General features: G+C 39.1%; 1 protein-coding gene across 2 annotated transcripts in view; it reads left to right on the plus strand.

Moving 5' to 3' along the window:
• The window catches only part of LOC126458052 (CDK5RAP1-like protein), a 129,932-nt gene extending 114,224 nt beyond the window's left edge, over positions 1 to 15,708 (plus strand). The window contains exons 10-11 of one of the 2 annotated variants that reach the window (XR_007585565.1): positions 14,841 to 14,911; positions 15,333 to 15,708. The gene's annotated coding sequence lies outside the window, so the exon portion shown is untranslated. The remainder of the gene's footprint in view (positions 1 to 14,840; positions 14,912 to 15,332) is intronic. The other variant, XM_050094850.1, reaches the window with a different exon arrangement.
• Positions 15,709 to 16,639: the final 931 nt, after the last annotated feature.

Raw genomic sequence — 16,639 nt, forward strand, 5'->3', positions numbered from 1 at the left:
TTTGACGAGTGTTCCATGAATATCAGGAATCCGGTAAAACATCAAATCTCCGACATTGCTGGGGTCAGAAAAAGATCTTGCAAGAACCAGACCAATGACAACTGAAGAGAATCGTTCCATCATGCAACTCTTTCCCAAATCGCTGCAGATTTCAATGCTGGGCCATCAACAAGTGGCAGCTTGCGATTCATTCAACGAAACATTGTCGATATAGGCTTTTGGAGCTGAAGGCCCACTAGCCTGCTTGTGTACCCTTGATGACTGCGCAGCACAAAGCTTTAGAACCTTGCCTGGGCGTGTCCCACTGACATTAGACCGTTGATGACCGGAAACATGTTGCCTGGTCGAATGAGTCTTGTTTCAAATTGTATCGGGTGGATGGATGTGTATAGGTGTGGAGAGAACCTTGTGAATCCATGGACCGTGCATGTCAGCAGGGGACTATTCAAAAACTGGTGGAGGCTCTGTAATGGTTTGGGGCAAGTGCAGTTGAAGTGATACAGGACTCCTGATACATCTACATACGACTCTTGACAGGTGACACATGCGTAAGCATCCTATCTGGTCACCTGCGTCCATTCATGTTCATTGTGCATTCCGACAGACTTGGGCAATTCTGGAAAGCCAATGCGACACCCCACATGTCCAGAATTGCTACAGGGTGGCTCCAGGAACACTCATCTGAATTTAAACACTTTCGCTGTCCACCAAACTCCCTGGACACGAATATTATTGGGCATATCTGGGATGCCTTGCAACATGTTGTTCATAAGAGATCTCCACCCATCACACTCTTACGGATTTGTGGATAGCCTTGCAGGATTCATGGTGGTAATTCCCTCCAGCACTACTTCAGACATTAGGCGAGTCCATGTCACATCATGTTGCAGCACTTCTGCATGTTCGCGTGGGGCTCTACACGATAATAGGCAGGTGTACCAGTTTCTTTGGCTCTTCAGTGTATATTACCTGACCAAGACAAACACTATTTTCAAAAAGGTTTATGACCCATCTTCTGTACCAAGTGAACTACCTAATAACATTTTCTTTCTTTTCAGAGATTTTTGTATCTCTTTCTTTCTCAAATTATTTTCATTGTTTGTTGTGCTCCTTCTACTGCTACAGCTACACCTGCATGAGACTCAGCATTTCTAACTGGGGCAACAAGTCAAATGTGGTTTCCACATTAACTTCAACACAGAAAGTCCTGTGCCTGTGCCCACTGTTAGGTGTAGCCACTTCCTACCACTCTTTACCCTTCTCCCTTGTTAACCTCTCCAGATCTTTCCTTGCCTTATCTAGTTCAGCATGAAGAGCTGCACAATGTTCACCTACTGTTTCACTGTTTTTTTTTTTTTTATCTTTTCTGCATATCCTGCAATACCACTGCCGAGCCTTATTTATTTCCCCATTTCCCACAACACTACAGTCTCTCTGATGGAAAAAGCTACACTGACCATCACACCACACCATGGAACTAACAGTCCTCTGGCAAGTCAAGCATTTGTCACTGTTTAGAATACTGAATAAACTGAAAAACTCACACAAAGTACTATGCAACTTTTCTGAACCAGGAAATTTAAATTTTCCTTCTTTATGAACTATTCTCCGTTGTGATACATACAGTGATGGAAAAAATTGCAACACCAGAAAGTAATTAATGTAGAGTAATAAAATTTCGGGAATACATTTTTCTTGGCCAAGAGCTTACTTGTCTACATTACATATTTGAGTGATTAACATTGAAAGACCACAGGTTGGTGTATGTGAGAGGTAAGTCATTGCAAATGTGAAATGCTGGTACATTAATAACTGGTGTAAATGCTAGACTGTTGAATAAAAGCATGCAAATGTGCATGCATTGTGTTGTACATGTGCCAGATGACAGTTTCTTTGATGGAGTTCCATACCTGTTACACTTAGTTGCTCAGTACATCAATGGGTAATGCTGCTTGTGGATGATGCTGGAGTTATCCCCCAGTTATGTCCCATATGTGCTTAATTGGAGACAGATCTGGTGACAAAGTAGGCCAGGCAACATGTTTACACTCTGTAGAGCATGTTGGGTTATAACAGTGGTATATGGGTGAGTGTTTCCTGTTGGTAAACACCTCTTGAAGTGTTGCTCATGAATGGCGACATGGCAGGTCGAATCACCAGACTGACGCACAGTTTTGCAGTTGAGGTATGACCTCCTTGTAACCATCACACAGCCATCACTGGCGCCGAGTCAGACCCAGCTTTCATCAGGAAGAGTAGCAGATCTCCACCCTGCCCTCCAGTGGGTTCCTGCTTGACACCACTGAAGTTGCAAATGACAGTGGGTTTAAGTCGATGAATGTACACTACAGGACATATGACTTGGATCTGTCCTTAAAGTAACTGATTTGTAACTGTTCGCTGTAACACTTTGGCACCAACTGCTGTTCAAATTGATTCTGCAGATGCGGTATGATGTGCCAGAGCCACACACCGAACACCATGATCTGCCCTCTCAGTAGTGCCATGTGGCCATCCAGAAGCTGCTTGCCTTGCAACCATACATTCTCATGACCATTGCTGTTAGCAACCATGTACAGTGGCTACATTCCTGCCAAGACTTTCTGCAGTATCACACAAGGAACATCCATCTTTTTGTAGCCTCGTTCAAATTCCGTGAGGTGTCGATAATGGTATCTTTGTTGCCTTAAAGGCATTCTTGACTGTCAGCTCACCACATCCAGTCTGATAGGTAACCAACACTTACGTATATTACAGCATGTATTTAAAGCATACCTGATTTACATCCTCATAATAGTGTTACTAGCACCTCTTATGCAACTGGTGTGAAATTTGAACAGACATCATGTTTCAGATGTAGAAACATATCTACCAGCTTTCATTTATGTCACACAGCTCTTCTTGGAGTTACAGGTTTTCTTTCTCGGCAGTGTATAAAAGAGTGAAAACTTTTGTAGATGACTTAGAGGGTGATTGGATGGCCCATGGGCCAAACCCAATCCATAGCTGGTTTCAATCCAGTCTGTGGAAGAAATTTTGGGGGAGGAGAACAAGACATTCAAATTATACAATGCCGAGATGCATTTTCAGATATTTCCACCAGTGTTCGCCTCACCTCGGGTTTGCAGCCAGTATGAATTACAGCAACAGGGATCATAATTTAGTGGAAGTACTAGTTATCTGTTGTAGGTTCACACGTAAAGTTCCGTGTTACTTGTTGTTAATTTCATGCAAGTGTTTCTGTGCATATTTTGTTTTTATGTTATTTCTGGTATTAACATTAGTGATAATTCTTATATGCTGTGGACATATCAGAACCCCACATATATTAAAACTGAAGGTAATTTATAAAGAATTAGCTGCTGCCACCAGGTGTTTCTATGGTAATTTATTTTTCCCTGATGACATTTCAAGATGCCTGGCATCCTATCTTCAGATGTTCAGACTTATTTACATTTTGTGAACATTGTTTCTTTCTAGTGGCATTGTAGAATTTTGCAGCATAAGTGAGGAAACTGTGATGCATAAACAAATTTAAACATCTGAAGGTGGAAATAAATGTAAACATCTGAAGGTGTGGTGTACATAAAATGAATGTACTTTCAAAAATGTGTGATTTGAGCCATAATTCGTTGGCATGGCTTGGCATGTCAGGGAAGGAGTGCCATTCATATCATTGTCTTACCCCATAACGAGTAATGTCATGGATGCTATAGTTTTGACATCATGTGCTGCAGTACTGCTGTTGCATCACATAACCAAGCAATCTGCAACTTTAAGTAAGTATATAAATCAGGCCCAAGGGTCAACAAAGGTTATCCATACCTGTCTTAAGAGTATGCACTAGTACACCTATTTCCTATCTAATATTGTCTTAAATATCTATTACTAGTAAATTTGTTACTTATCTCTACACAAGCTCGTTAAAGACAAGTGCTGCTGCTGCCAGGACATACCTAAATGTGCTGATAGCTTTTACATCATCCAAATACTTGTGACTGGTGTGTGTGTGTGTGTGTGTGTGTGTGTGTGTGTGTGTGTGTGTGTGGGCGCGCATTTTAGTATGTGACTGGTTTTGACTTTGAAATGTATTCTTATAGTTTAAACTTTAAGAAGTGTTTTAATAGAGGGTTCTTGGAGTAAATGTGCTCCAAACAATTTCATGTGTGGATCCTTTGCTTCATGTATTTCCTTTATGCTGTGAGCCTGCCAGGCAGTGCCACTGACTGGACCACTGCACTTTGTCTTCACCTGCAGAAGGTCATGGGCTGTAAGAGCTCAGACTTTCTAGCAACTCACTATAAAATCATGATGCCATAATTTAAAGAACTCTTCTCTATGTAACTATTCTCATAACTCATTAAAATACAGAGTGAACAGATCATTTATTATAATGTGCTCATAGTTAGTCTCTTCATGGTATTCCATCATATGACATTCATATGATGAGTAAATAAGTCAGTCAGACATTGTTTAACGAGCTTCTTTTGTTCTGGTGCGAAACTATTGTCATCCGGCCCTCTTCTTCTCTGGACTCTACATAATCTCCAAGCAGCAATGGCAAAATGTTCACAATCTCTCCATTGCAAGTACAATTGTTCGATCATCATCGTGTCTTGTTAATGCACCGTGTTCACATTACTCCTCTTATTAGCTACTAAAATATATTTTCAACTTCTGCGACTGTCTGTTGTTAGCCTAAGATGTTAATAGTGGAACATGTTATTCAGAAAATCTCGTGTTACAGTACATTAAGCTTTGGCAGGATACTTGGCATCTGTCGATTTGGGTCTCACAGCGTCTGCATGCACTCTCCGTTTAGTCAAAAAAACCTTGGACCGTTCGTACTGACCTCTTCATATGTTCAATATTCCCAGTTAGTCTTATAAGGTATGGCCCCCATATACTTGAACAGCATTGTAGAATTAGTCATATGAGTATTATATAAGCAATCTCCTTCATGGAATGATTCCATTTTCCCAGTATTCTACCAATGAACTGCAGATTGCCACCTGCTTTACCTATGACTGAGCTTATGTTATAGTTCCATTTTGTATCCATACAAACTGTTGCACCCAGGCACTTGTATGGGTTCACTGATGCCGGTTGTGACTCATCAACACTGTAGTTTTTTTCATTTTGTAAAGCTCACAATTTTTTGTTTCTGAAAATTTAAAACAAGTTGACAGTCTTTGCACAACTTTGAAAATTTGGGTGTGAGAATATGTTTGCAAAATAAAAAGCACACATAAGTTCGAACACAACAATGTGTCACTGTGGTTGCATTTGTAAGTTATGTTCTTGTGCAACCTCAGCTGTCAGCAGTTGAATAGTCTCTCTAAGATACAAGCCACATATGGCAAAGTAGGGCTTAACTGTGGGACTAAGCATCTTACATAAAAGAAAAACATATGTTTGTCCGTTAACAAAAGTTTGAAATGTTAGTGCAGCCCAAACACTTATTGTGGCAGTTGAAGGTGGCATGTGTTTTGAATTAGGGTTGCCCAAGATACTGGTACAGGTCTGACCTGAACTGCCTCTATTCCGTCACTGCCAACTTCAAGCAATTGCGCGGTAGCTGTTACTGAAGGCTTTGTGTACTCAGTTTTTCTATGCATTGCTCATTGTTTCCTTATCTTATTTTGAAACAAGTCAAGAGACTAATTTCATCCCTCACAGAGTTTGATTACAGCTCTCACATCACCAGAGGGGATCCCATACTATGACCATTTTGCAGCTACACAGAACATGTGTGTAGCCTGGCCACTGTGTGCGAAGAAGGGGAAAGCTTATTTATATATGACGGTAGTATCTGTTCCCGAAAGAACAGTTACCGTAGATGACGATGCAGCTTTGCTAGGAATGAAATGATAATTAAATGGACACCCTAGCCGCAAACAGGCGTTGATGTACTTCATTGGGGACATGTTGAAAATGTGTGCCCCGACTATGACTCGAACCCAGGATCTCCTGCTTACACGGCAGACAGCTTATTTCCCCACGCCATTCCTCTCTCCTTGAGCAACCTAATTTCTCATTTGTTTATGCTCACTGCCAACTGCATGAATGTACTTAGGTGTTTAGTAGTAGTAGTAGTAGTAGTAGTAGTAGTAGGATATAGGACATGTCAAAGTATTTACAAATTTAGATCAATTTAAAATAAGCTATTTCGTTTACACATATATTTACAGACTTCTAGTTAGAGACAATCATTAGATTTGCTCCTGGTATACAATACTTTTTTACAAATAACTTATTAAATAATTTAATGCCACATTGTTCATTCATATCTCACTATCAGTCACTGTACACACTATACGCACATTGTTTCGTAACTATCTCACTATCAGTCACTGTACACACTATATGCACATTGTTTCATAACACTTCACTCACTACACACACACACACACACACACACACACACACACACACACACACACACTGGTGATCTCTGGGCCATTTTCTGTACTGCAACTTCCTTTTGCTATCCTGAAAAACTGAGTCAGCATCCCTCCATAATGAGTGAGATGTTGAGCTCAGAAAGAGGAAGAGGTGTTAGTATTGTGCCATGCATAGCTTGGGGGTAAGTATTTCTAGGAAGGAAAGAAAGAAGGAAAAAAAACATACAGTGAAGGTGTTATGTGGAATGTTGGATATTTGTATGACATTTTTTACCAAACCCCTACTCTGTTTTATCTAAGTAATCCTTCAATGTATAAAATGTATTGCATAACAGGTACTTTTTAGCTGTCTTTTTAAATAAGTGTATTTTTGCAATTTCTTTAATCTCTTTTGGTAATTTATTGTAGAGTTTTATTCCTTGGTAGAAAATGCTGTTTTGAGTTTTATGTTTATTTTTTCTTGGTAAATGTAAGTTGAGTCTATCTCTTGTTGCATGGTCATGGACAGAGCTGTTTTTGCAGTAATTACCAATGTTATTTTTGATGTGTACAACTGACTGGTAATGTACTCACATGGAGCAGTTAAAATCCTCAGTGTTCTGAACAGATCTTTACAATGAGCTCGTCTAGTATTTTTGGTTATTATTCTTATGGCTCTTTCCAGGAGTTTGAAAATTGTGTTCATATTTTGTGCATTTGTTCCCCAAAAAAGAATGCCATAGCTAAGAATTGAGTGTACCCATGAATAATATGTAACTAAAAGACACTGCATGTTACACACTGATGATAGGATTCTAAGAGCATAACATGCTGATGGCATTCTATTTGCAAGTACCTTTGTGTGTTCACACCACTTCAACTGAGAATCAATATTCATTCCTAGAAATTTTGCATTTTTTACACAGTCTATAGAGGTGCCATTTACATTTAATTTAACATTGTAATTTGTCCTCTTCAAACTGAAATTCATGGCATTTGTTTTCTTTATGTTCAATGTCACTTTATTACTTATTGACCAATTATAAACTTCCTTGAGAGTTTCATTTGCTTTCTCGGCAAGGAGTTCTCGTTTTCTCAGTGACTATAATATTGCTGTCATCAGCGAAGAGGTTTTTTTCACCATGAGTAACACTACTGGGAAAGTCATTGATGTATATCAGGAACAATTATGGTCCTAATATGCTACCTTGCAGAATCCCTATATTAATGTATTTTGGTTCTGATACGTGTTTTACTAAATGTTTGGACCTATTTGAAGTATGTGTTATCTCTACTCTTTGTACCCTATCTGTTAGGTATGACCGAAACCAGTTGTTAGCTACCCCTCATATTCCTAATGCTTCTAATTTATTTAATAGAATCTTGTGGTTGACTATAAAACACCTTAGAAAGATCGAAAATATGCCTGTGACACACTCATCTTTATCAAGAGCATCAAGTACAACTTTTGTGAATTCTGCTATGGCTGACTCCATATTTTTGCCACTTTGGAAACAAAACTGTGATTCTCTTAAAAGATTGTATTTATTCAGGTAATTCATCAAATTTTCTTCATTTTTTCTATTATTTTTGAGAATGCTGACAGCAGGGAAATGGGCCAGTACTTTTCTATGTCTTCTGCATTACCTTTCTTAAGCAAAGGTACAACTCTTGCCTGTTATAACTGTTCTGGAAATGTCCCTGATGTGAAGGATTCATTTATTATATTTGTTAAGGGGCCTTGTATAATATCTATGCATTGTTTCAGTACACTCACTGGTACTTCATCTAAGCCTACTGACTTTTTATTTTTTAGTTTTTGAATCGTTTTACTGAATTCATTCTTTGTGATTGAAAGTGACATCATTGTACAGGGTGTTACAAAAAGGTACGGCCAAACTTTCAGGAAACATTCCTCACTCACAAATAAAGAAAAGATGTTATGTGGATATGTGTCCGGAAACGCTTAATTTCCATGTTAGAGCTCATTTTAGTTCCATCAGTATGTACTGTACTTCCTCGATTCACCACCAGTTGGCCCAATTGAAGGAAGGTAATGTTGACTTCGGTGCTTGTGTTGACATGCAATTCATTGCTCTACAGTTCTAGCACGAAGCACATCAGTACGTAGCATCAACAGGTTAGTGTTCATCACGAACATGGTTTTGCAGTCAGTGCAATGTTTACAAATGCAGAGTTGGCAGATGCCCATTTGATGTATGGATTAGCACGGGGCAATAACCGTGGCGCAGTACGTTTGTATCAAGACAGATTTCTAGAACAAAGGCGTCCCGGCAGGAAGACGTTCGAAGCAATTGATCGGCGTCTTAGGGAGCACGGAACATTCCAGCCTATGACTCGCGACTGGGGAAGACCTAGAACGACGAGGACACGTGCAATGGACGAGGCAATGCTTCGTGCAGTTGACGATAACCCTAATGTCAGTGTCAGAGAAGTTGCTGCGGTACAAGGTAACATTGACCACGTCACTGTATGGAGAGTCCTACGGGAGAACCAGTCGTTTCCGTACCATGTACAGCGTGTGCAGGCACTATCAGCAGCTGATTGGCCTCCACGGGTTCACTTCTGCAAATGGTTCATCCAACAATGTGTCAATCCTCATTTCAGTGCAAATGTTCTCTTTACGGATGAGGCTTCATTCCAACGTGATCAAATTATAAATTTTCACAATCAACATGTGTGGGCAGATGAGAATCGGCATGCAATTTTGCAATCACATCATCAACACAGATTTTCTGTGAACGTTTGGGCAGGCATTGTTAGTGATGTCTTGATTGGGCCCCATGTTCTTCCACCTACGCTCAATGGAGCACATTATCATGATTTCATATGGGATACTCTACCTGTGCTGCTAGAACATGTGCCTTTACAAGTACGACACAACATGTGGTTCATGCACGATGGAGCTCCTGCACATTTTAGTCAAAGTGTTCGTACGCTTCTCAACAACAGATTCGGTGACTGATGGATTGGTAGAGGCGGACCAAATCCATGGCATCCACGCTCTCTTGACCTCAACCATCTTGACTTTCATTTATGGGGGCATTTGAAAGTTCTTGTCTACGAAACCCCGGTACCAAATGTAGAGACTCTTCGTGCTCGTATTGTGGATGGCTGTGATACAATACGCCATTCTCCAGGACTGCATCAGCGCATCAGGGATTCCATGCGACGGAGGGTGGATGCATGTATCCTCACTAACGGAGGACATTTTGAACATTTCCTGTAACAAAGTGTTTGAAGTCACGCTGGTACGTTCTGTTGCTGTGTGTTTCCATTCCATGATTAATGTGATTTGAAGAGAAGTAATTAAATGAGCTCTAACATGGAAAGTAAGCGTTTCCGGACACATGTCCACATAACATATTTTCTTTTATTGTGTGTGAGGAATGTTTCCTGAAAGTTTGGCTGTACCTTTTCGTAACATCCTGGTTTTAGTGCAACATTATTTACAGGTGTTATATTTGTTTGGGGGAATTTTTGCTGTAACTTCTCTGCAATACATGAAAAATGCCCATTTACATAGTTCGCTAAGTGCTGTGGATCATTTATTACATTATCCTCCTCCCTTAGCAATATGTTATCCTGCATTTGTTTGCCTCTCCCCCGTTTCCTTTTTTATAACATCCCAGACTGCTTTGCTTTTATTCTCTGCATTATATATTATTTTGTCAATAAATGACTTTTTTGCAGCAATCGGCACCTTCCTAGAGATCTTTTTGTATCTATCATAGAAATGTAAGAATTCTGGATATTGGAAATCTTTTTCATGGAACTGAGTTGTTTAAGTGTTTGGGATGACTTCTTAATACCTGCTGTTATCAACTGTTTTTGTGAGCTGTTGAAGCCGGCCGGAGTGGCCGAGTGGTTCTAGGCGCTAGTCTGGAACCACGCGACCGCTACGGTCGCAGGTTCAAATCCTGCTTCGGGCATGGATGTGTGTGACGTTCTTAGGTTAGTTAAGTTTAAGTAGTTCTAAGTTCTAGGGGACTGATGACCACAGCAGTTAAGTCCCATAGTGCTCCGAGCCATTTGAACCATTTTCTTGAGATGTTGATACAGACATGCATACTTTTGGAAATGCCCTTCAAATGTTCAATTTAAATAATTTGGAGAATTTCATATTCACATTGGTTTCTTTATACACTTCATCCCAGCTTTGTTTCTCTAGTTCTTTTGAAAAATTTGTTATTTTTATTTCTGATAGATGTCATTTGTAGGCTTTTAATTTAGGGAATGCCTGACTTTACTGTTGTTATTTGACATAGATGGTTTGATAGTCCGAGATCTTTTACAGTTACATCACATTTTTCCTGTCTGTGTTTGTGGCCACATGATCTGTTGCTGATGAAGTCGTCGTGGTAACCCATGTTGCACTACTGACCAATAGGAACATGCCAAAACTTTGAAGGATGTTTATGAAGGTGCTACTGGATTCATTTATGATGTTAGTGTTGATGTTAATGTCCCCACACAGAATTATGTTGACCTTTGTACTTGAGACTTTATGTAGAACTTCTGTTAACTTATTGAAAAAAGTGTCCACACTACCACTGGGAGATCTATACACACACAAAATGATTAATTTCTTGGTGATATCAAGCCCTGTTAATTCAATAGCTGATATTTCAAAGTGTTTTTCTTCACTTACGGTACTGAGGTCATGTCTTGATTTGAACTGTGTTCCTTTGCTGTTATAAATGCATGATCCTCCACCCCTTGAAGTAGTTCTGCAGTAAGAGTCATATACCTCCAGAAACCTAACAAGGACTTGTCAAATCCATCCCATGCTGGTGTATTGCAACTGGGAGATGGACTAACATGCAATTAAGCATGTGGCTATAATGTCTTGTCTAATTACTGTATAATAGCATACACTGACAGGAAAAAAATGCAGCACCAAGGAGGAGTTGTGCAACGTAAACAAAAGTTGGTAGGTATGTTTCTACATCCGAAAGATGATGTCTATTCAAATTTTACACCAGTTGCAGGTTTGCTTTAAATACGTGCTGTAAGAGTCATGAGTGTTAGTTATCTTTGAGACTGGATATGGTGAGTTGATGTTAATCAAGAATACCTGTAAGGTGACAAAGTTGCCATAATCAACACCTCACTGAGTTTGAACAAGGTCATGTAATAGGGCTACAAGAAGAAGGCAGTTCCTTCTGCAAAGCTCCAGAAAGACTTGGCAGGAATGTAGCCACTGTTCACAAATGCTGACAGCAGTGGTCATGAGAATGTACGGTCGCAAGAAGACCGCATTCTGGACAGTCATGCGGCACTACCAAGAAGGAAGACAATCGTGTTCGGCATTTGGTTCTGGCACATTATATTGCATCTGCAGCATCAATTTGAGCCAGAGTTGGCACCACAGTGACACAAAAAACTGTTACAAATTGGTTAATTCAGGGATGGCTCCAAGCCAGATGTCCAGTAGCGTACCTCTCACCGCCTCAAACCACTGCCATTTGCAAATTCAGTGGTGTCGAGCAGGAGCTCTTTGGAGAACAGGGTGGAGGTGTGTTATGTTTTCTGATTAAATCTGGTTCTGCCTCGGAGCCAGTGATGGCTGTATATTGACTAGGAGGATCTGCAACCAATCTGTCTGCTTGCTAGACACACTGGACCTACATATGGAGTTATGATGTGGGATGTGATTTCGCATGACAGCAGGAGCACTCTTGTAGTTATCCCATGCACCCTGACTCCAAACTTGTATGTCAGTCTAGTGATTTGACCTGTCATGCTGCACTTCATGAACAGCATTCCACGGGGTGTTTTCCAACAGGATGACACTCACCCATATACTGCTGTTGTAACCCAGCATGCTCTGCAGTGTGTCTGCATGTTGCCTTGTCCTGTTTGATCACCAGACCAGTTTCCAATTCAGCACATCATCAAATCACATCTCTGGCAACATCCACAAATAGCATTAACTGTGCAGTAGTGACTGTCCAGGTGCAACAGGCATGGAACTCCAAGCACCCATACAACAAAATGCACGCATGTTTCCATCCTTGCATTCAACATTCTGGTGCTTACACTGGTACTAACATTTCACATTTGCAGTGGCTTATCTCTCACTTACGTTGACCTGTGATCTTGCAATGTTAATCACTCAACTATGTTAACTAGATAAATGTATTCCCAAAATTTCATTACTGTACATAATTTTTTTTTTTTTTGTTTTGCAATTTTTTTCTGTCATTGTAAGTTGAGGCCTTGTTTATCGAAGGCTGACTACAGATTGTGTTGAAACTGAATGAAATGTGTTTTCAAAATGTTTAAATCTCAGACAAATTTGATATTTGGTTTTTGTGTGAACCATCAAAAGTGGCAGATCATCCGATCTGCTATTATTCTGATGCACTCAGAAGTAATAAATTACTGCAAAAGAAGTACCGAGATGAAAATATTACGTGTAAACGCGGCACAAATGTGCAACCTGCACAAACTCTTTTGTCGTTGCTAGGGTGGAGCAAGTGATATTGCACAATCTGTCAGTCTGCATTCTTTATTCTCTTCCTCCTTTTCCACATGAAGTGTAGCATTATAGAAGTAGCATGTATTTGTGAAGTCCTGCACCAATGCAACATCTCAGTAGTAGATTCTTGTTCCATACAGCAGCAACTCACAACCATGGGCCTCGGCCCACTTTTGGGCTGTGTGCAGCATGGAATTGGGCCGTAAACACTGGCCAAGAGTCCAGATAAAAATTACCAGTAGCTTCAGGGGTTTTGCGTGTCAGTTGTTGGTCAGCAAGTACAGAATGAAATAAGATATCCCCCCCCCTCGCACACACACACACACACACACACACACACACACACACACACACACACACACACAAAGAATAAACCAAAAGAAGCTGCTAAGACAGACTGCCAGCTTTTTATATGTTGAAAATAACAAATATCTTCTGCCACCAGGTGGCTGAAAGTCTACACGTCTCCAGACTGTGCTACAGGATTCGCCTGTGGTGTTGGCTGGTTGCTCATGGTTAAACACACAAGTGCCACAATCTGCAATTTTTTTAAGGTGGTAGTTTCTTGGACACAACTGTTCATAAGAACGACTTGGTTGAATTTTCCATTTTTAATACCCTGACACAAGAAGGAAGGAAGGGCGTTAGCTGTTTTGCATCTGGTCCATGGCAAAATCATGAAAGATGAAGCTTTGCTCGGATTTCTTGCTACTTGAGGGGATGGAAGCAGCCAGGGCCCTTTTAAGGAACTATCCAGGCACTTCCATGGAGTGACTTGGATGATCAAAGAAAACTGATATCTAGGTGGCCAATCCGAGAATTGGACACAGGTCTCTAGAATGTGAGTTGAGGGCATTAGCCACCAGACAACTTCGTTTGGTCCCTGTGGGGCTAGTGCTAAATTAATGTTCAGAGGGACATTTGAAGGGCTTTTTGATAAACTATCTATGTTAATGAGCCTTTTCAGCTTTATTTTTCTGAAAAGTAAGCACAGGAATATCTTGAATGTAGATAGTGATTTGAGGTTAAAATTAACCAGTTTTGATCCAGATACTGATTCTGTCGCGGGTGACAGACAATGTCAAAAATCCCACTGAGACCTTTTTAACCCTGACCCTTTGATTTTAAGTTTTCATCTAGTTGTGACAGCTAAGCGAATATCATAAAATTTTTTTAAAATAATTTTGTACACTATGTTTACTAATTAGGCTTATTTACTCACACACACATATTTATATTTTTTATTAGTATATTTAGTTACTGGACCCTGCAGCCTCTCTCTCTCTCTCTCTCTCTCTCTCTCTCTCTCTCTCTCTCTCTCTCTCTCTCTCTCTTTTTTTTTTTTTTTTTTTTTCAAATCCTGGTCACTTAGCTACAAAATTTGTGAACTGCTGTCTTAGAAAATGTCTAATGAAAATAGCAAGCAAGCACTGAAGAAGTACAGATCCGCCTGAACAATCTGTATTTTGTAGTATTTTTTCTGGCCTTTATTGTGAGTCAGTTTGAAACTTACTTTGTTTTTGTACAGATTGTAATAATATTAATAGTTTCTGAGTACTGCAAATACTTACTTCGCCAAAAACATACTTTTTTGCATTTAGAAAGCAGTTAATTTTTGTTATGACAAGACATTATGGTGGTCCGCCTTTACAATCCTGTCTTCATTAATTATGTTAATTAACAGTAACAATTTGCTTGTGTAAAGTATAAAATAAGTTTCAGCTATGGAACCTCTTTTATTAGATGTGTGTTTAACATCCATTATTTCCATCTCATATGAACAGTTATGAATGAAGTCTTACATTAACATTCTACTTGTTTTTTATCACATTATGATACAAATCTTTTTCTTAAACAGTGATCAAAATTCCATGCATACTTCATCTCCCAGCCTTTTTATTGTTATGTAAATTATTAAAATGGAAGAATAAAGAACAGATATTCCCTTCCAGGTTTTGGAGGGAGAAAACAGAAATTCGCAGTACAAGTTATTTAACAAAGAGTGTGAGACCTGACATGCTAGGTGAGAATTATTTCATTTTTCTTTCATTGTGTTTCTCACTGATTGCAAAAATTACTTACTTAACAAAGCCATGGTGCTATGCATGTAATTCCCTTCTAAAAATTGACATGAAGAAAGGCAATAAACTTAGTTAGTGCAGAGATGTGCACTTTTAAAAAGGGTTGATTCCTGTAACTCAGTTGTTGGAGATGAATTCATCCTTGAAATATAGATGTATGCACCACTGCTAGCAATTGCTTCTTTAAACTATGTGACCTGTCTGCATTAATTACCTTTTGTCATGCCAAATATTGTATCTCATTCATAAGTTTTCATTATATGAATTCCCTGGTACATAATACATAAACACATTTCTTCTTTGTTTCTACTGTCTCCTTCTATACTATATATAGTAGAAGCAGTATCTGTTTTTAATTTTCAGGATCTGAAGTGAACATCGGCTGGGTGCTGTATTGATGTCATAATAAGATGAGGATGGCTTTTTGAGATACTGAGTTATGCTTACAGTAAACAGAAGAGAAAACTATTGTGAAAGTGCAAAATGAAATGTCAACTAAATGAAATATGACTGCTGATGAACTTTCTATAGATAAATAGCAGATTGGAATGATAATTAATTTTCATAGTTAAGACTTTTGCTCACTTCACCTCGAGTTTTTGTTTCTGTGTCTTGAACATTATTTTTGAGAAAATAAGTAAATGTTTTTATCAGAATGTAGTTTCTTCTATGACCTGCCATAAGAGAATTATTTTTCCTTGTATATGAAAGTTTCTTTATTAAGAAATGTTTTACAGTATGAGTGACAAGTTTTTCTTTGTGTTCTTATATTCTTGTTATTTTTTATGAGTTTATATCAGTTATGCTGCATATCATAGTACTTTAAAATTACATATTGTACACAAATTAGGATTTTTGAGAAAAGGCACATGTCATTTTTTATTGTTTTACTTACATGGAAAAAGAAGAAAAGATTTAAGGCCTGCTGTATAAAATTCTAGAGATGGTGTCTATTCTACATGCATGTTGCCACTATTGGAATTTGCAAAACCACAGTTTGGTTAGTTTGAGTTTTTAAATACAAGGAATATTTTTGTTGCTGCTTGCTGCTGCTGCTGCTGTTGTTGTTGTTCACTCCAAAGACGGGTTTGGTGCTCCCCTTGCTAATCTATCATGTGTAGGTCTTTTTCCTTTGCATAAGTATTGCAACCTGCATCCACTTGGATCTGCTTACTATAACACCAAATGAACTATTTCCATCTACCCATCTAACATTCCTGTGTACCCAGTATTTTGAAAGCTGCCATTCTCTTTATATCTGTACTGTTTTATCACCCATCTTACACTTCCATATGAGGCTATACTTCAGACTAATAAATTCGCAATAGACTTCTTCACACTGACGTTTTATATGCTGTTTCCTTTAAGCATGCATGTATTGGAGTTTCACAGAACACTTTCAACAAATCTGTTTTCCATTCACCATCAATAATATGCAAAAGATAGATTGATACTCACCATATGTATATGAGGTGCTGAGTCACAGACAGGCACAATTAATAGACTAATGGGGTCAAAGACAGTGGTCATGTGCATGAGTTGTGCTTGTTGACTGTGTGTGTGTGTGTGTGTGTGTGTGTGTGTGTGTGTGTGTGTGTGTGTGTGTGTGTGTGTTTTCTGTTTCCAAAGAAGGCCTTTTGGCTGAAAGCTTATGTATTTAGCACTCTTTT

The sequence above is a fragment of the Schistocerca serialis genome, chromosome 2, assembly GCF_023864345.2.
Source record: "Schistocerca serialis cubense isolate TAMUIC-IGC-003099 chromosome 2, iqSchSeri2.2, whole genome shotgun sequence".
Lineage (NCBI taxonomy): Eukaryota > Metazoa > Arthropoda > Insecta > Orthoptera > Acrididae > Schistocerca > Schistocerca serialis.